Here is a 21,658-nt window from a genome sequence, read left to right as displayed (position 1 = left end):
CTAAGCTATCACCTCTCAGGGCAGGATAGTGGTTACTGGGGGCATCTCACAAATCATGTCTCATTTGATTCTAGTATTGTAGCTCCAATAATGGCATGAGAAAATGCAATTTGATGAAAGTATTAGATTGTCAAAAAATTATTGTGGTTACAACTAATCGAGTAGAACAGGGCTTAGAAGGCCTCAAGGGCAATGTGGGAAGTACAGGATGAAGTAAGTAGATGGGTAGACAGAAGAGCCTGGCTGGGGAAGGGCAAGACAGTTAGGCTAAATGGGCACATAAGCCTGGGACAAAGAAAGGAGAGATTGTATCAGACTGAGCTAAGGAATCTTTCTCATAATTCATGTAGAGCCTGAGCCCAAAATGGCATACAAGAAATCATGCAGGAGGTTGAGTAGAGGCATATAAGAAATCGTGCAGGCAGCACAATGGTAGGGTGAATGGAGAGGCCAATGCCAATTCCAGAGTCAGAGGAGAGTTTGAATTTAAAATGTGGAATTGGGTGATGAGATCTAAACAGTATCCACAGACATTTCCCACTGCATCTGAATGAGTGACCTGGGCAGAGGGGAGGCGAGTGAGCAAAGAGGGCTGAGGAAAGAGGAGGAAAGAAGGAGACTATAGCTGGATTTGGAGGCTGATTGGATGAGGATGGGAGTCAAAGAGGAGACTGAGATAACTGACTCTAAGTCTGGGCATGGTGAACAATGGCGTCGTTAACGGAACAGAACTCAGATAGGAAGACCAGGTTTGTGAGTGTTCCTTGGAGTAGGGTGACAGAGAGAGTGTTTTGTTCTTGGATGCTTTAAGTTTAAAAAGATAAAACTACCATTTGTGAGTATTCCACATAAGCCTGAAGTTTGGAAGATCTACCAACTTAAGAATGTATGTTTGGGAATCATTTACTTCAAGAGGATCAAGTGGTTCTCTATGCCTAAGGAAAAAGGAAAAAAGACAGAACCTAAAGCATTTCTGGTTATGACTTTTTCTTTATTTTCTTTTCTTTCTTTCTTTCTTTTTCTTTCTTTTTTTTTTTTTTTGTTTGTTTTATAGAGACAAGTTCTTGCTTTGTTGCCTGAGCAAGAGTGCAGTGGCATCATCACAGTTCACTGTAACCTCAAACCCCTGGGTTCAAGAGACCCTCCTGCTTCAGCCTCCTGAGTAGCTGGGTCTACAGGTATGTGCCACCACACCCAGCTAATTTTTTCTTATTTTTCAGTAGAGACAGGATCTTGCTCATGCTCAGGCTGGTCTTGAACTCCTGACCTCAAGTTATCCTCCTGCCTCAGCATCCCAGAGTGTTAGGATTAAGGGGTGAGCAACCATGCCCAGATCTGTGACTTTTTTTAAAAGTGGGATAGACTTTACAAACTGGGATGGAAGTGTCTGGAACACTATCAATCCATCTGACAGATTTTGAATTTGGCACTTCAAATGCATTATCTCATTTTATTCTCTCCCCCACAGTCTTGTGAGGAAGGAGTTCTTTCTCATTTTCTAAGGCTCAAAGAGTTTGATTAGATTTCATAAGGTCACACAATATTTACCTAGCAGAATTAGGATTATAAGTCAAATGGCATTCCAAAATCCAGAGTCACTTGCTGTTGCAGGTGCAGTGCAGGGCATTGACATAAGCTCTAAGGTCAAGGTTAGAAAGGTCCTCTGAATCATTAGCTGCCAAACACAGACCCACTCACAAACCCCAGAATATATGTGGTTGCCAGTCTTCCAGCTTGTAATGCTGGGTCACATATATCTCAAAACCTCTTGGAAAATTCTTTTGTCATAGTTACTTAGTCCTAGTAAGATGCCCACAGCCCTTTCAACCCCTAAAATCTGATTACAATGGTGTTAGCAGAAATGGCTACCTTTGATAGTATCTAGAGCTTTTTTAAAAAAAACTTGAGATAGTTGAAGAAAGGTATTGTTCAAAAGACAAGTGAAATAGAAAAACCAATTTACTGAAAGATATTTTCAATGTCCAAGGAGATTCTTAGAGTGGCAGAACTGCTCTGAAACCATTTCCTGAGACGTGTGTAAAGAATTTTCCTTTTTAATACATATACACAGCATGTAAGAATTGACATTCTTTTGTGTTAATTAAAAATGCCAACTTTGATTCTGTAGCACATACTTCACTCAAAGACAATCATTCTGCAAAACAGAGCCTCCAATAATTGGACCCTTCCACCCTGGCACTTTTTCTTCCCCCTTAGGAAGGAGCTGTCTGCTAGAAATGCAGACAGCTTGTCCCCAGACACAGGGAGTCATCACCAGCCTCTAATAACTACTTGTCTTGCCAGGAAGACAGGCAAGCCAGGGCAAGCCCGCGGCCTTCAGCATCGTGTCCAATTCACTCTCCTAAGTAAGCAAAACTTCTTACCCTCAGAGAGGGGCAGGGTGAGACAGAGCCCTTTCATAGGCTCTGACCCAGCAGAGGTCCTTCTGGGGTGCCACCTTCCATACATGAGAACAAATTCTCATTGCAAGAGAACCATTCCCCTCTGCTCAGCAGCATTTTCCATATTCTCATATCGCCCATGGGTGTCCAAATTCCTACCATGTGCTCCTCCCAGCCGGCCAGCTCCCCACCCGCATCAGCGGCTAACTTCATGCACGGGCTATTTCAGATTGACCTATCCAGGAATCCAGCTGCCATGGTGGGAATTGGAAAGGAGTTTGGAACTTAACTTTGAAGTCATGAAAAATTACTCTGGACAGTTTTTAAGTGAGTAAGAGTTGTCTTTGGGAGCAGAGTTGGGTCCATTTGTTCATCAAACAACGAGCGATGGCTTTTTCCTGGGGTGTCAAAATGTTTCCTTTGTTTTCCTTTTTTGTTTTTTGGGGGTTTTTTGGCTTCTGCATTCAAATAGATTTGGATTTCAAAAAAGCAGTTTCCCTAACTGCTTTTAATATATTTTAAGATGTTTATGATTTTATGCCAAAGTGAAGCCTTTTATGAATGAATCTGGCCTCCTGATAGCTGAGTAATCTCTGTCTGCCATCCTCAACCCCCCAGGTCCCAGCCTGGATCAGTACTGGTCCACAGCCTGTGAGGAACTGGGCTGCACGGAGCAGATGAGCTGCAGGCAAGGGAGCAAAGTCCATCTGGCACTGCCTCCCATCATCCCACATGGGACCATCCTCCCATCATCCCACATGGGACCATCTAGCTGCAAGCAAACAAACTCAGGTCTCCCACTGATTCTGCATTGTGAGGAGTTGTATCATTATTTTATTATGTATCACAATGTAATAATAATAGAAATAAAATGCACAGTAAGTGTAATATGGTTGAATCAACCCCAAACCATCCCTCCTCCAAAGTCTGTGGAAAAGTTGTCTTCTATAAAATCAGTCCCTGGAGCCAGAAAGGTTGGGGACCATAGATCTACATGACGGCAGCGTCCCTTTGAGCAATGAAAGCTAAAGAGAAAACTTAGCAAGTTTTCTTTCCTTTCTTTTCTTTTTTTTGAGACAGTGACAAGGTCTTGTTCTGTTGCCCAGGCTAGAGTCTAGGTGTGTTATCACTGCAAACTCAAACTCTTGAACTGAAGCAATCTTCTTCCCTCAGCCTCCCAAGTAGCTGGGACTGCAAGCGTCCATTACTATTCCCTGCTAAAACTTTCCTTTTAAAAAAAAGAAAAGTAGAAGTGGACTCGCAGGAAGGTCTGGTCCATCTTTCCTAGTATAAGCCAGGCTATAGAAACACACACTTTAGTAAACAGATCCACATGGACTCACGTTATGGATTAAGGATAAATGTTTTCTTGTTACTTACGCACCGTGGAAATCCCTATTTTTGCTCTTTTTTCATGTATGTTCTTAAAAGTAAGAACAGTGTCTCTCGAGTAATTAGCACTCAGTAGTAGTAACTCTGATTCTACAGAAGAGGAAACTGAGGCTCAAATCTAGCCTAAAAGCTAGCGTGTGGCAATGTTCAGACTCCAATACATTCCAATGTCTGATTTTCATTGATTTGTTTCCTTTCTTGGGAAATGGGGCCAGAGTAAAAGCCCTGAGCTCAGCTAATCCTACCTAGCCCACATCCCATGGCTACAAGGAAAGTTAAAAATGCTAGACAAAATGTAGAAAGCCTTCTTTAAAATAACAGGCAAGCTTCCAAGAAAATAAGAATACTTCACCTCCTGAGACCAGGATTGAAGTAGGAGACCAGAGTTAAGTTTTGCCACCACTGCCTACCCCGGGACATAAATGGATCTTCAGGTAACTCATAGGGTGGAGAGCCAGCCCACTCTGTATAAAGCCAAGATTCATGTAGGTTGATTCTCTGCCCTGAGAAGAAGGTGAACTAGAAGGTGAACTCACCCAGTCATTGCAGACAACAAAGAAAATTACAGAGGTAAAAATAGCAAAAACAATAAAATTTCCCTGAGATTTTATAACCACAAATTTTGCCACACAAAGAGATTTGGGGCCCCAAATTATAATACCCAGATAGATTTTTTTTTAAAGCACAAGGAAAATTTTATTCAAAATAGTTTGAGCAAATGACTTCACACAAAAAAATTACATGCAATAAAACACCCACCAAGAGTGAAAGTCAGCAGAAGCGACAAACAGAACCTGATTCACAAAGATTTCAGACATTAGAATTATGGCTATGAAATATACAATAAGAATATCTAATACATTTTACATGTTTAAAATGTTTAATGTTTAATATTTTTAAAATAAAGAATCAAAACCACATAAAAAGCAGAGCTGAAAACAAATCAACTATCATTTCTAGACTAAAAACATAATAATTAAAATTAAAAATTCAACAGAAAAGGCTAAAGCTCAGGGTGTGGAGGGCTGGAAATCACAACTAAAGAAACCAAACATATCTGAAGAAATTTCACGGAGGACAACCCAGAAAGAAGACCAGAAATATGAAAAAGAGGGCAAGTAAACAAGAGGATAGTGAGAAGGTCTCATAGGCATCTAATTGATCTTCCAGAAGGACATAAATGAGAGAATGCTAAGAATTTTCAAAGACTGATAAAAGATTTCCAATGGTTTATTCAAGAGTTTCAATAAATTCAAAGCAGAGCACATTCTAGACAAAGAAAAGATCTTAAAAGTAGTCAGAAAGCAAAGACAGAATTCTTCAAAGGAATGGAAATTAGGTTAATAGAAGACTTCTCAGCAATAGTGATAGAAATCAATAGACAGCTGAATACAATCATCAAAGTGCTGATAAAAAATAACTTTCAACCTAAAATTATACACTCAGAGAAACTATCTTTATTGAGGCAGATTCTTGCTCTGTCACCCAAGCTGGAGCACAATGATGTGATCATAGCTCACTACAATCTCAAACTCCTGGGCTCCAGTGATCCTCCTGCCTCAGCCTCCTGAGTAGCTGGGACTAGAGGTGTGCACCACAGCACTTGGGTAATTTTCTTTACATTTTTCATTGACCTTTTCACAGGGTCTTGGGCTTGGTGCCCATAGCACAGTGGTTATGGTGCCAGCTACATACACCAAGGGTGGCAGGTTCAAACCCAGCCTGGGACAGCTAAACAACTGCAACAAAAAAATAGCCAGGCATCCTGGCGGGTGCCTGTAGTCCCAGCTAGAGGCTGAGGCAAGAGAATCGCGTAAGCCCAAGAGTTTAAGTTTGCTGTGAGCTATGATGCTACAGCACTCTACTGAGAGTGATGTAGTGAGACTCTGTCTCAAAAAGAAAAAAGAAATAGAGTCTTGCTATGTTGCCTAGGCTGGTCTCAAAGTCCTGGCCTTAAGCAATCTTCCCACCTCAACCTCTCAAAGTCCTAGGGGTTACTGGCATGAGCCACCATGCACAGCCAAATAAACCATCTTTTAAGAATTAGGGTAAAAATATTTTTATATAAACAAAACTGAGAACATTTACCATCAACAGACTCTCACTAACAGTGTTTCTTAAAGAGTATGTGTCCAGGGGTGGTGCCTGTTGCTCAAGGAATAGGGCGCTGGCCCCATATGCTGGGGGTGGTGGGTTCAAACCCAGCCCCAGCAAAAAAACTGCAAAAAAAAAAAAACCAAAAAACAGAATATATGTCAAGAAGGAAAATTACCCCAAAGGAATAGCTGAGATATGAAAAGAGAGAATGAAGAAAATGCTAAACTCGTAAATAACTCTAAATAAATTCCAACTGTGTAAGTCAACACGCTGTGACAAAGAAGCACTTCACTGTCTAAAAAAATCTATCAATGCTTCATTCTAAAATTTCTCTGAATGATATTTATTCTTAAAAGAAACTCAAATCAAAATACAGCTTTCAGAAATGTTTTTCCCCACCCAATTTCCTTCCTGAAGCCTTCCAGCCTTCACTTTCTCCATTAACTGATTGCCACCGTACCTTTGGGTACCTGAAGTTAAAAACTAAATGAGTCACAGCTTATCTAACGAGGGGAGGAGTCATCACCATCAAAAGCCCTAAAAGATCAATCAGAAAATCTTTGTTGACCCGAGTAAGAGCACTTTCAGTGGATTGCTCAGGTTGGAAGCGAGATTCCAGAGAGGAGCAAGTGAGATGTGGGGTGCAGGGTCAGTTCACCGAGGACCAGGGCAGAAGAGCACAGCGGTTTAAGGTTTAAGAGCATCTTGTGTTTGCAAAGAGGCAGTAAAAGCCCCCCCAGCAGTTCAGAGGTATCATTCCCAAAGTAAATTAAGATCCACTTAACAGAATTACAAACTCCAGGAATACATGTGTTGTTTGTAATTCCAAAAAATTAATATCTCTCCCTTGTAGGGCTTATTTCTTCAAGGTTTATATTTACTGGGTATTGTCTCTACATTAGAGCACTCAGGGTAGATCATTGTATTTAATCCTCACATAAACCCTATGAGGGGATTATTATTTTTATTCTCACAAAAGAATCAAAGTTTAGAGAGGCTAAGTAATTTGACCAAGATTACAGTCCTAGCAAGGGATCAAGTCAGGACTTAAATCCAAGTTAGTTTGACTTCAAAGCTCATCCTCTGAATTACTACACTTTTTTTTGCCTCCTTTAATCTTTTCTACTGTAGGATCCTATTTAGATATTTTTAAGTGTAGATCATCACGTGATAGTAAAGCAGCAACTGTGCTTATATATTTAAGTTATACTATCCTTAGAGCTTATACAATTTTTTTTGCAGTTTTTGGCCAGGGCTGGGTTTGAACCTGACACCTCCAGCATATGGGGCCAGCGCCCTACTCCTTTGAGCCATAGGCACAACCCTATAATTTTTTAAATATAATTTATAAATAACATAAAGTATTTATGTGTCTGTATACATATGTGTAATATAAATAATTTCATGTAAGGCAATGACTTTTATGAACTTTGATTAATTCTGCTACACACAGTTTGGGTCTCTGCCACCTGAGACCACTGTATGTCTTAGTCACCTTTGTCTTCCTTGTATTTAGCACATAGTGGATGCTCAATAGATGTTTGGGGTTTTCTTTTTGCTTTGAAATTAATGAATTTATTTTTAGAGACAGGATCTCACTATGTTGCCCAGCCTGGGCTCAAGCAATCCTCCCTCCTCAGCCTCCCAAGTAGCTGGGACTATCAGTGCGCATCACCATGCCTGGCCTCAATAGATGGTTGTTGAGTGAAGTTCTGTGATTTTCTCAATAGCCTATAAACAGTTTCACACTTTGGGGTGAGGATTGGTGGGAGATATTTAATAGGCATTGGAGTATTTGAATAAGATAGGATTTTGAAAAAAAAAACTTTCCAAAACATGATCCCCAAAGCACTGGTGGAGTCAGGAAGAATGGCTTCCACTCCAGTTCTGTCCCTACTCCTTAGCTGTTTCACCTCTCTGCCGTGGAAAATACAGCCCTCACGTGCACCACTTGCTGATTTCCACGGCGTAAGTGCTCCCAACCGAGGCCGATTTCCAGGTAATGATATGCATTGTTCTGTCACTGACGCCCGTATCAACATCACTCTGAACACAGCGCTGGTTAGAAGAACACAGTAGCCTGTCCTTCCCAATATCGCCACCAGCACTCACAACAGACACAGATAACTTCCAGAGCTTAGGTAAGAGCAAAATGTAGTAAAATAATTAGGAAGTGATGCGTTTTGAGTATTTATGACCTTTAATCAGTTAATTAATTCATATATAACTTATTTAATAAATGCATAAAATTTAATTTTTAATAATAGTGTTGAACAGCCAGATGATTGCAAGATTCCTGAATACATAACAATCAGCTCTCACAAACCAGTTCCTGCACAACGCTGCCACTAGGGACCTCATTTTTGTCATCTATAAAATTTTAGGCCTTCCTATAAAGAAATAACTGAGGATTTGTGCTAAGATTAAACTACAAGTGTATTTATCACATTAAATCAATTTATTGTAAATAAATTAAGCATGGAGCAATAGATTAGTCAATAATAATAATAACCACACTAATGTTAATTGAACACTTGTATGAATGAACACACCAATGTTCATTGACCATGAACTTGGCAAAACAGCCATTCTCTTGATAGACTCCACTTAACTAACTCACTGGTCGACCATTGATTATTCATTCCGTAAAGTGTGCTACCTAATGGCAACAGTGAGCCAAACACTCCCACCTCCTTGGCTTCTCCCTAGTAGACTGATTCTCCTGTCCTTATAAGTAAGCTCTGTGTCCTTCAAAAGCAAGGTGGGCTTGTTCCTAATGTGTAAAAAGCAACTTCAATAGATCAGAGGAAATCATAAATACAAGACATCGTGTACCCAGGGCATTTTGTTTACATGGGATATACTTACACTAAAAAGTTACCTGTTATTTATCTGAAGTTTAAATTTAACTAGGTGTCCTGTATTTCATCTGGCTAGCCTCCTGGTGACCCTTCCAGATACTCCCTATCCAAAGCTCTCTCAGATACCAGCTTCACCCATAGGAAAGTGTTTTATCACTACAGTGACCTTTGTATCCCTACAGACCTCCCTCTGCCAACAGAAAGCAAAGCATTCTCCTCCTCTAGGACAAGGGATGGGCCTACTTCTAGCTTATCCTGGGGGGCATCCCTAAAAGTTGTCCTGAGCAGCTGGTTCAATGGGAGCTAGAGGTCCCTGTGAGGTCACAATGCTCCTAATTGTGTGAGGGCAGCAAAAAGAGAAAGAGGGGCCGAGAAGAAAATTATCAAGGGCTGTGTGCTTGTAGCTCAATGGTTACATTACCAGCTCTGTGCACCAGGGGTGGCAGGTTCGAACCAGGCCTGCTAAATATTAAAAGGGATACTCGTTAGGAAGGATCCACCTGACAATTTTGTCTAGGGCTAGCCTAGCCCTGGGAAGCCAAGTAAGACCTCCCATGGAACCCTCCCATGATCCCCTGAGCCATTTCTCTTTTTTGAATGGTTCATCTCATACTCTCAAATCCCTTTGAAACACCACTTCTGGATAAATAACCTGTCTTCAACTGCCACTGAAGTTATGTCTACATTTTCCAAATGAGTCCGAGTTCCAGTTAAACAGGAAAAGGTCTTCCCCAGTTGATTCTTCCCCAGAACAGAAGGTCAGACATTATCTGAAGGCATTGGAGCGTGTCTTGGAACACATGTGTGTGAATTTCCATTTGTCTTAGGGACAATCTATTTGGATGCCACATTTTGAAATCCCCATGAAAGGTGAGTTGTCACTGCAGAGAGGAAATGGCTGACAATTAGGGGAACATGTGAAAGGGTGGGAGTACCTCATCAGAGCATCTCACACATGGTAATAGCTGTCATAAAAATGACTCCAATTTTGCCTCTTCTTGCTGGGACTGAGAGAGGAATTTAATATCCCAACCTTTGCAAGGGGTATTCTCAATGCTAGTTTTGGATGTAGGGAAATTTCTAATTTTCAGAAAAACCTACAAATTTCAGCCCATATGACATGAAGACCCGGAAACTGGAAATCACATCTTGGAATTCGGCGATTAGAGTTTATTTAACAATGATGTTATTTGATAGTAGAAAAATTGGAAATGGCCTAGTTGCCCATAATAAAGGATTACTTAAATAAATGAGACAACCCTGGATAGAACGCTTTGCTGCCATTAAACATGATATTGAAGACTAGTTAATGATGTGAAAAGACATCTGATATGTAATTAGGTGAAAAGTTGCAAAACATGTATAATAATAATTCATCAAAGTGGACAGTGCTAATCTTAGAACGGTAGGATTACTGATTTCCTTCTTGTCATTAATGTTTATCTACTTTTTAGAAAACAATGAACATAGATTGCTTCATAGAAAACGTTATTCTATACATGTTAAACATCTTTAAACACTCCAGAACCATAAAAACCTACAATTATGCTTTTAATTTGGGTTAACACCAAGGAACCAAAGGTCTATTTAAAACTAAACCACAGCAAGGCTTCTAATCATTCTCTACATAATAGAAATATTATTCATGTTTTTGAAATTTAACAGTTTCTAGACTCACCATGAATGCAGTGAGGGCATATGTGAGCTAAAGGGAACATATGGCAATGAAATGAAGAGCCAGTAGCCCCAGAGCTCTTTCTGACTCTGCGGGACTTCAACCTAAGTACTTTACAGGGATAATCTTTTAACAACCCCTAGGAAGTGGGGTTGTACCTGGCTTCGCATTAAAATCAAGGTCTTTTTTTTCTCTTTTAAATATCAGAAAAGAAAAACTTGAAAAGCACGAAGAATCTGTGCCCTTTCTTCCGTGATTATGAGAGAAATTGGCTAAGCCAGGTCTACGGTGAGGGGCACCAGAATCAATGCCAGCAAGCATCTCACAAAGGTTGAATTTGCTCAACCAGTTGGTTATTTGTAGAAGAGCCAGCTGGCTAACTGAATTGACCAGTCTTTTAGATGTTGTAATGGGTTGCTTGACTTAAGTGGCCCCCTCTGCTTTCTACTCCCATCCTGTACCCCCCAGTCCAGGAGGGGGAAATCAAGATAAGTATATAATAAATACAATCCGTACGGAAGGGCAGGGAATCCAGACTCACAGCCACGTGTTTCTACACATGACAAACAACCTTTTGATGTTTGTGTTTTCCTCCTCCCTGAGCTAATATTCTATTTTGTTGAATTAAGTCAAGCCTGTTTGGAGACCTTGTCTTTGAAAAATAAGGCAAAAGAGAAACATGCTGGTCCGTGACTGCTGGGGTCTGCGAGCTCCCTTTCCCATCACCTAGGCAAAAGTAATTCAATCTTGACCTCTAAATCTATTTACCACCAAGACTAGCAAATATACTGCCCAGCCCAGATCTCTCTAGCAACACGACAGTGAGGCTTGTTTAGAAAGAACCTAAAACAAACCAAACGCGTGAGAAAGCCAGTGCCTGCTGCATGCAGGACTCCTTCACGTTAGCCAGGGAGAGAGTGCGTTTCAGGAGTTCAGCTCAAAGGCAGAAGGAAAACCCAAGGCTTCATTCCATAATTCTTACTTGGGGCTCCAGCCATGAGGCCAGGATGTGTGTTTAAAGCCTCTTTAATTCAAAGCCCTGTTATCTTTACGTGACCTTATTTCCTGTCATTGGCGAGAATCAAGCTGCTTCTATTCCCCTAATAGCCATATAGTATAACCCTTGCTGGGAACAACCGCTGTGTGTACCTTCTTTTGTGGCAGGCCGCAATCTTGGGGAGTAATGTGTCTGTTTTGAAAAGAGTCATTTACAGCCTGCTGTTTGACCTAAGGGATCCAGGAGCCCACCCTTTTCTGGCCTCATACACTGTATTTCCTTCCTGGGTTTTTCACAGGTTTAATGCAGCACAGGTGGTGGTGTGTTTCCAAACCAGGTGTCTGAGGCTAGAAACATCCACTAAAATATTTGGCTCATTTTTTTTTCTTTTCAGCTTGGAATTTAGCACCGTGGACTACTGAGACTTGGTGATGGTGTGACTTGATTTTTTTATTACATTTTTTACTGTCCTTCACACAGTTCTTTTCCTCCCCACAGTTTAGCATTCCCTAGAGATATTATAAAATCCCCACAGTTTACTTACCAACACTTTTCAATATAGTGCTGAGGCCACACATACCAATTGACCCCTCACCAGTTGACTGGATGTAGGGTCAGGGCAGCAACTACCTGATCAGGCCACAGAAGGGCGGGTCACTGGGAAATGTCCGGGCAGGTGTGCAGCTGGAGACAGAGCAGGTCTTTACACCACTCACACTGTCCCATGACCCTCCCACCGCGTTGCTAAAGAGCAACCAAAGTCCCAAGTTTAGCAATGATTGGTGCAGAGCCAAGCCAGGGGCTGCCCATGGCTCTGCAAGCATGCCAACAATAGAATTGACAAAAGTGACTCACACTTGTCAAGAATTGACCATATTCAAGCCCTGCACTTAACAATCTCTCATTTTAGCCTGGTAATAAACTCCTAAGGTAGGCACTATGTTTAGTCCGTTTTATAGATAGACAGGTTGAGTAATTTACCCAAAGTCACACAGCTCGTAAAGTGGTAAAATTGAACTCAAATACAACTGAATCCAGACCCATATTCTTTAACCACTGACTACACTATACCATTTTGAGATGTATATGTCTTTGCACTCAAATTATGTAATGAAGCTTATCTGAACATGTCAAAGATCGGAAGTTGTTACAGATGGTAACAACTGGCGTGACCCTACACATGATTCTCATTTGGCCTAATTTCACCAAAAGTCCATTTTCCAGTAATTTTTTCTATCTACTCTATTTATCCTATTATTAATTTTTTTTTTTTGGAGACAGAGTCTCACTCTATCACCCTGGATAGAGTGTCATGGCATCATCTAAACTCAAACTCTTGGGTTCAAGTGATCCTCTTGCCTCAGTCTCCTGAGTAGCTGGGATTAGAGGTGCCTACCACAACACCTGGTTAATTTTTCTATTTTTAGGAGAGACACGGGGGTCTCTGTCTTGCTCAGGCTGGTCTCAAACTTCTAAGCTCAAGTGATCCACCTGCCTTGGACTCTCAAAGTGTTGGAATTACAGATATGAGCCACCATGCCAGGCTCTACTATACCCTATTCTATAGGGACAACTCTACCATGAAGATATTCTGGTGACTGGTCATGACCTTTTGCTAGAAAATATTAGAATGGGTTCTATACTCAGTTCTCACTTTAGCTGGAGAACTCCCTGAGTACTTCTGTCCATATGTTCCATTTGGCCAGAAGTGTACCAGTTTACACCTGTTGTCCACTGTAATGGTTAATGGTGCACCTACCCCTTGTATCCTCTAATGCGCTCCAGTCTGGACAAGAAGTTCTATGGTCATTTTAAGTACACTGTTCACCTTCTGAGGATCTCTCTCCTTCTTTTGATATTGGCAACTTGATCTTCTTTAGGGAATCCTCCTGCCCCACACTGTCTGAGTGTTCAAGATGGCCAATTAACATTCTGACTTCCCCCAGGCATGATGAATGGTTCAGAGATGAACATGTGGTCCATAGATGGCCAATGAGGTGGGTGTGCAGGACTTTTGTAGGAACCATTAAAAAAAAAAAAGCCCTCTTTTTCCAGTGAGGGTTCTGGACTGGTCAGATGTAAGCCTAGAGCAATGATGTTATTTGATAGTAGAAAAATTGGAAATGGCCTAGATGCCCATAATAAAGGATTACTTAAATAAATGAGACAACCATGGATAGAATTCTCTGCTGCCATTAAACATGATATTGAAGACTAGTTAATGATGTGAAAAGACATCTGATATGTAATTAAGTGAAAAGCTTCAAAACATTTGTAATTATAATTCATCAAAATGTGGACAGTGGTAATCTCAGAGTGGTAGGATTACAGATTATTTTCTTCTTTTCATTAATATTTATCTACTTTTTAAGAAACAATGAACAATGATTGCTTCATAGACTTCCCAGTTAAGCATACCAATCAATAATTTACCTGTTATGAACAAGCCAGTTTGAGTTGGGTTCTGTCACTTGCAAATGAAGGAGGACACAGGCACCAAGCAATAAATAAACATATAAAATTGTATTTATATTATACTGTTACATAAACATCTATTGCTTATGATGTAAGGATAACTCTATTTGGTCCTCATAACATGTAAAGTAAAAGTGTTTTTTTTTTCTTCTTTTAAATTATACCAAAAAAGCCACTGGCATATAAAAGAGAATCAGAAAGGTTCAGGTCTTCCCTGTCATATCAGCTACGTGTGACCATGCAGGAGGGAATGTTCCTGTCTCTGGACTATCCTTATCTTTAATGACAGCTGTTGACCAAATGAGTGCTTTTCCAATCCAATGGGACCCTTGTTCTCCCCTACATGAACTCTTGTCCTGAATTCTAAAATATAAAACAGGTAACAGGGAGCTGCCCTGGGTGAGCAGGCAACAACTCTTGGGCCAGGCCTGCTCTCACTCTCTGCCCCTACCTTTCATGCCCACCCCTTGACCACTGAGACACATCCTCAGAACCTAGGTCTCCATGGAACAGTCAGAAAACCACTGGATTAAACAATGTTTGATGTTTTTCTGAGCATCACCACACCATGAAAGTCCTGGGTGAGTAACACCCCAGTCTCCCAAGTGGGGTTGGAGCTCTGTGTGTATGTGTGACAAAGAGAGAGAGAGAGAAAGCATCAAAATCCAGATTACAGAAAACATAGGACAAACACCAGTTTCTTTTAAAAAAAAATCTCAAGGGGTAAAAATGGAAAATAAATCTACAGATGAAGAGAGATCTGAGGAATGTATCCATCATATGCAATGTGGGGATCTGAGTCAAACAAACTAATTGTTAAATTTCGGAGATAATTCAGAAAATTCCAAAGACTATTTTTTCTTTTTTTGGGATAGAGTCTCACTTTGGCACCCTGAGTAGAGGGCCATGATGTCATAGCTCACAGCAACTTCCAATTCTTGGGCTCAAGCAATTGTCTTGCCTCGGTTTTTCTATTTTTACTAAAGACAGTGTCTGACCCTCCCTCCGGCTGGTCTCCAATGCTTGAGCTCAGGCAATCCACCCACCTCATCCTCCTAGAGTGCTAAGATTACAGGTGTGAGCCACTGTGCCTGGCCTCAAAGACCATATCAATGTTGAGTAATACTATTATCATTGCTTTCTTACAAGTGTAATAATGATATTGTGGTTATGTTTAAAAGAGAAGAATCCCCATCTCTAGATATCTAGATCTAGATATCATGTCAGCCATAATATACATGATGAATATTATGGCTGACATGATATGATGTTGGGAATTGTATGCAAATAAGCTGGGGGTGACAGGGAAAGCTGCAGGTAGAGATAAGAAGATTGGCCTCAAGTTGATTATTATTTGAAGCTGGGGAGACACTATGTGGGAGTTCATGTTACTATTTTGCTATTTTTGTATATGTTTGAGATTTTCTGTAATAAGGGAAGGAGGACAAGAAAAAGAAAGGAAAGAAAGGATGATACCAGGATTTGGAGTCAAACTTGGATTCAGATCTTTGTTCTTCCATTTATCAGCTATGAAACAGAGTTTTAATTTCTTTCACTATGGTGGTACCAAAAGTAGCACCTGTCTTCTAGAGAGGTTGTGAGAATCAAATGAACTCATACATGTAAAGTGTGTCTGGTAAATAGTATGTGAGAATTTTTTTCTTCTGGAAACAGAGTCTCACTTTGTCACCCTTGGTAGAATACCATGGACTTCTAGCTCACAGCAACCTTAAACTCTTGGGCTCAAGTGATCCTATTGCCTCAGCCTCCTGAGTAGCTGAGAGTACAGGCACCTGCCACAATGCCCAGCTATTTTTGGAGATGAGGTCTCGCTTTGGCTCAGGCTGGTCTCGAACCTGTGATCTCAGACAATCTACCTGCCTCGGCCTCTCAGAGTGCTAGGATTATAGGCATAAGCACCATGCCCAACTCTGGTAATTGTTATTATTATGACCAAATGTTAAACACGCTACCCTCACATCCAACTAAAATTGGCTCCTGAAAAATTACATTTTAACACCAATATTAACTAAAATTGCACAGTGCTTAGTATATGACTAGAACTATTCTAGGTGCTTTACGTATAATAACTTATTTAATCTTCATACTCACAGAGAAATCTCTTAAAAGTTTAAAATTGGTAGTAAAAAGTGACACAATAAATGATTAAAATGTCTAGAAATAATCTTTTAAAAATGAAACTAAATAAAAATAAGTTCATTTAATCTTATATTGAACAAAATTTGGGAAATAATGGTAAATGTGCTCTAATTCTTAGAACAAACAATAAATGAATTAGTTTTGGGGTTTTTCAGGGCAAATTCTCTTCCAACATTACGTGATGGTATAATAGTAATATCCTTTACTTCAGATTTTATTTTGCAGCATAATCACAAACATAGTAATTCTTACAAAAATATTAGCAGGCTTTATCCATTTCCTGAAGGCCTTCTTAATTTCATATTCAAATAATTCTCTTTTAAAGCATCCTGCCAATTTTCTCTCTTCAGTTGTTAGGCAGACTAATTCAGTCAGATCCATATCTGTTAATAGCTTTGTCAGAAACTATAGGATATTTCCATACACTTCAGAACATTTTATAAAATGCTACATCTTTGAAAGTTATTATGATTTTTTTTAATGTGTTATTTGTTTAGGTGGATGTTGACATCAGGCTGAGTAGAGGGGGACAAAGGTATACTAATTTTGTAACTTGTCTATTATTAGGTGATGTAGTCCCTAAGCAACCCGCCAATTGTTGGGAGTGCTAGACACAACCGAGCTGTATTTTTCCAGTGCTGCCCCCTGGTGACAGATATGAAGAACTGAGCCTCCCTTCACTCCTTTCTCCTGGAAAGGCTCCTGCCCAAGCTGCACTTCCTCTTCCATGGCTGATAACAGGCTTTGTTTTTCACAGTAAAACCCCTCTGTTCTTTTTCTTTCTTGCTCAGAAATCTCTGAAAACTCTTTCTCCTACCTGCCCCCAATTTCACTCTCCATCCAGGTGCCAAAAGCAACCTCAATGGAAGCTGATGGACATAGGGGAGCTCGAGGGGCTCTCCTATCTGTAGCACAGAACAGAAAAGTCGCATGTTCAAAAGTGAGATTCGAATTAAAAGCATTACTACCAACCTGGGGAGTCCTGGAAGGTATTCAGAAGTTCTCTTCAGAAGCCCTTCAGAACTTTGTGTCTCTTTCTTAACCTTTAAGAAAAGCTTTTTTCTCAAATACCAGCAGTAATCACATACAAGTAAGTTCTTTTTTAGTCTTTGGATTGCTGGAAGGGGAGAAACCCTTGCCCAGGTCATAGAAGTGGCCTTTGTAAGACATAGTGCTGGAACTTCATATATGTGAAGGCTGCCAAATCCCCCTTTTCCAAATTGGCATCTTCTCTTCTACTCTGCTGTGCTCTGCAGTGCCCAGAGGACTCAGTGGTTACTGATCTCCGGTTCATAGCCATGCTGGGTTCTTCTCCTCTCTTGTCTGTCTCTCTCCACATTCATTGCTTTTCCTACTTCCCCAACATGGCATCACGGGCAGCACCATTTACTAGGTATACAATATGGGGCATGATGCCCTTCTAGGCCTCAGCACTCCCATCTTTAAAATGGAAGTAGTGATAGTATCAATTTCATAACGTCACTGTGAGGATCAAAAGCCTTAAGAAAGAACAGGTGTCTGTGGGCGTGTGTGTCTGATGTGTATGTGCACAGTACTTAGCATCATGGCTGGCACAGAGTAGGTGCTCAATAAATGTCAGCCTTTGTTTTTTTAGTTCCTATGCGTCTCACACTTTGCTAGCACAGACTTCCCAGCAAACTAGGATGAATACTCCTTCCTTGGTTCTCACCTGCCAGACTCATTTTCACTCTTGCCAGAAAAGGTGTTAAAGTAGCAGCAGTGAAGGGGTGAACAGCCTTCATGGAGTGAAGGAGGCTGTGGGATTTTTCCTAAAGGAGAGTTACTTTTCTTCTTTCCTATTTTCTAAGCCTCGACAACTCCTTAAGTTCAGGAACTAGCAGAAACAGTTTCACCTTTGAACATACTTTTATTTTTTACCTAAAGGTACATTTGAAAATATCTTTCTTCTGATTATAAATAGGATAAGATTATTACAGAGAATTTGGAAAAACACAGAAAGTTCAAAGACGACTTTCGTCTAAAATCCCTCATCTCAGTGATAACCACCAATAACATTTTACAGCCTTTTCATATACGTGGATCTCTATGCTTTGAAAAAAAGAGTGCTGTCATGTTTTGATTTTGTTATACTTTTATGTTTTTCTTTTTTCACTTAACTTATATGGTGAATATTTCCCAGCATTCAATATTCACCAAAATTGATTGCACCATCATCCATGCATAATTATTTCCATATTCTTCTAGCATTTCCAACTGAAGCAACTCTAAAACAAATATTTTTGTCCAACATCTTTTGTCCTCAATTCTGAGTACTTCTTCAGGATTAATTTCAGGAGGAGTACTGCTGGGGTCAGAAAGGAGTATTTGACTTAAAACGTTTTATACGTGTTACAAAACTCTTGCAGAAAGGTTGGCCCACTTTCCAATCTCATCAGCAAAGTCTGAGAGACCCCCACACGTCCACTTTTAGTCTGGAGACATAGCCCCTCCAGTTTCTGAATAGAGGTTGTGAAGGGCTGCTTACCCCAGCGCTTGAGAGGGATAGACATTGCTTCCTGCTGTTTGCTTTCTTCAAGAGAATCTCAGGGGAATTACAGAGGCATCCACACCTCACATAACTCCTGTGGGTTGACATTACCCTAAATTTCTTCACCATCTTTTCATTGAAATTCCAAAGGCACCATAGCACCCTGAAATCCTAACTCAGCCCTCATGAGTTACCTTCATAACATTAATCACAAATGATCACTTTTTCCTTGCTGCCTCTCGGCTGTTTCCCCCACAGTGATGCAGTTTCTGAGGGACACGTTGCCTCATTCCTCACTGTAACCCTGGCTCTCTGCCTCGCACAGAGCAGGTGCTTGGCAAATATTCGTTGAATAATTGAATGATTCATCTCTGTCCTTCCAAAATCTTCCTAGACTGCACCTGCCCCCCAAGTGTACAAGAGTTGTTTTGGAGTCCCATAAACAGATGTAAATTTTTAAAAGTGACTTACAATATGCCCAGGCATCACACAAGAGGAAGTTTCTTAACTGGCAGAGTCTATTTTGTCAACAAAATTCACTGTTATTCACAAACTTCCCTGTTTAGAAAGTTGCTGTAAGGAGCCCCACAGTCCGAGGCAACAGCTCCTCTGCTGTCTACCGAGTGTCCTCTTGGTCTGGAACTCAGAGTCGGCTTAGGGCTCTCACCTTGGCCCAGAGACACCTCTGGGATTCCGATTCTAATGGGCTACTAGCCTGTCCAATCTCGACCTGCTGGGCTAGTCACAGCCCCAGGAAGCTAGGGCAAACTACCAAGAGAATGGTTTTCAGTCATTTTAAGTTTGAAGTGACCAAATTAAATAATACACAGAGGGTGCAAAAATATTATATGCATTTTGAGACAGGAAAAAACTGTGTTAAATTGTAATCCACTGTGTATCTTGATAATGTTTATTATCCTGTTTATTGCATCTTGCATCTCTTGTCAGACGGGCCAACCTTTCTGCAAGAGTTTTGTAACTCTTGTAATGGCAGAAGTCAAACATGAGTTGATGATGACAATTTAACTTAGCGTTTCCCTTTCTTAAAATGTGTATACACTTTTTGGTACCCTCTGTATTTTTAGGAACCAACCTACCAGGGGTTGACTCCCAGCCTCCCCTTTTCTCCTAGGACTCCGGGTCCGTTACTTAACCTCACTGTGCCTCAGTCTCCTCATCTGTAAGCATGGACCTAATGGTGTCTACCCCATCTTGTGTTTAGAAGCCTTGATGAGCTGATGTTAATATGTGTAAAACACTTGCAGTGGTGTCTCACACATGGCAGGGACCAGTGATATTCACTGAGGTTGCTCTTCCTTTCCTTACCGCGTCACCTCTGTCCCCTGCCCCACTGTGGCTCCTGCTCTACTCCCTTCTCACATTTCAGATTTTGGTTATTCAACAACACAGACTTATGAAGCAGCAGCCTCGCGCCAGGCACTGCGCTAAGAGCCCAGGACACCGTTTGTTCTTTCTTCCTGGAATCCAGTACAAGGGACAGACAGGAACCGAGGCTGTTCCAACCCCGTGTGCGAGTTAGGACGTAGCTGCAGGGGGCGCCTGACCCCCGCGTGGGGGCCAGAGGGGCCTTCCTGAGCAGAGAGACCCGAAGGTGAACAGAAGTAAGGCAGCAGGAGAAAAAGGATGAAGAAAATTCCGGGATGAGCACATAGAAAGGCCCAGAGGCAAGAGCGATGTCGAGGACGCAGGAAGGGAGACGCAGCTGGACCAGCTGCTGAGACAACACCTCATTGGCACAGTCTCCGCATAGCATGAGGCCATATGGCGATCGCCTTTGATTGGCCTCAGTCCTCACAGCTCCACAAAGAAACAGGATCTCGGTAAGTTCTATGAGCTGAAGTCTAAAGCTCAGCAGGTTGTGAACCAGTTTGGCCCCTCTGCCCTAATCAACCTCTCCAACTTCTCATCCATAATGATGAGCCAGCCAGCACCCCTCCTCAGGGCTCTACAGTGGTGAGGTTACCAGGCACTCCAGGGACAGGAGGTCCTCCTAGTCCTGAAAACCACCAGGTATTGACCAAGAAGAAATTACAGGACTTAGTAAGAGAAGTGGGTCCTCATCGGCAGCCGGCTGAAGATGTGGAAGCAATGCTTCTGCAATTGCTGGTGATTTTATCGAGAGTGTAGTGACAGCAGCCTGCCAGCTTGCTTTGGGTCGCAAGCCCAGCACCTTGGAGGTAAAAACTGCCCAGCAGCATTTAGAGTGCCAGTGGAACACGTGGGTCCCAGGATTTGGCTCTGAAGAAATCTGACCCTCAAAAAAGCTTATACCACAGGAGCTCACAAACAGAGAATGGCTTGATCTGGACAAACAACCAAGAAATAACACAAGAAAGGTCAGGGAGTGGACGACAATGTATGTGGAGATACTGGAGCAGAGGCCTCAGCTGTCTCATCCTTGGAATTTTTGTTTAATGCTTGCAGAGAAGCATATAGTCTGCACTGACGCTGCAGCAGTACAATGACCGAGAGGGTCTGCCAAAAGAATAAAGCTGCCTACTTCACCTCCCAAAGAAGAGAGATGGCAAGACCAGCTCCGAGAATTCAAAAGAGCTTATTATGACTGGAAAAGGAGTTGCGGGGGGGAGGGGGCAAAAAGTCCTGAAAGATGAGGGTGTGGAGCCCAGCAAGGCTGCATCCTGTTAGGGAGTCTGAGGACAATAGGCAACACTCGAATGGTCGGGTAGTGTGCAGGGGAGTAATGAGATCCTATTTCCATTTTATTTTATTTTATTTTTGAGAGAGAGTTTCACTATGTCACACTTGGTAGAGTGGCATGGTGTCACACCTCAGCAATCTCAAACTCCTGGGCTTAAGCAATTCTCTTGTCTCAGCCTCCCAAGTAGCTAGGACTACAGGCACCCACCATAACAACTGGCTGTTTTTTGGTTGCAATCCTCGTTGTTTGGCGGGCCCGGGCTGGGTTCCGACCCACCAGCCCCGGTGTATGTGGCTGGAACCCTAGCTGCTGAGCTATAGGCGCTAAGCCCCTATTTCCATTTTAAAGCTTCGCTCAGGCTGCTAAGTGCAGACTGCACTGCATGGGGGTAAAAATGGAGCCACAGAGAC

General features: G+C 41.5%; 1 pseudogene; it reads left to right on the top strand.

The window, feature by feature from the left end:
* Positions 1 to 20,915, top strand: part of LOC100962941 — a 30,433-nt pseudogene extending 9,518 nt beyond the window's left edge.
* The last annotated feature ends 743 nt before the right edge of the window (positions 20,916 to 21,658 follow it).

This window comes from Otolemur garnettii, unplaced genomic scaffold (assembly GCF_000181295.1).
Source record: "Otolemur garnettii isolate 467f Iridium unplaced genomic scaffold, OtoGar3 scaffold00008, whole genome shotgun sequence".
NCBI lineage: Eukaryota > Metazoa > Chordata > Mammalia > Primates > Galagidae > Otolemur > Otolemur garnettii.
Note: the sequence above shows the minus strand (reverse complement) of the source record. Positions and strands in the feature narration are given on the sequence as shown.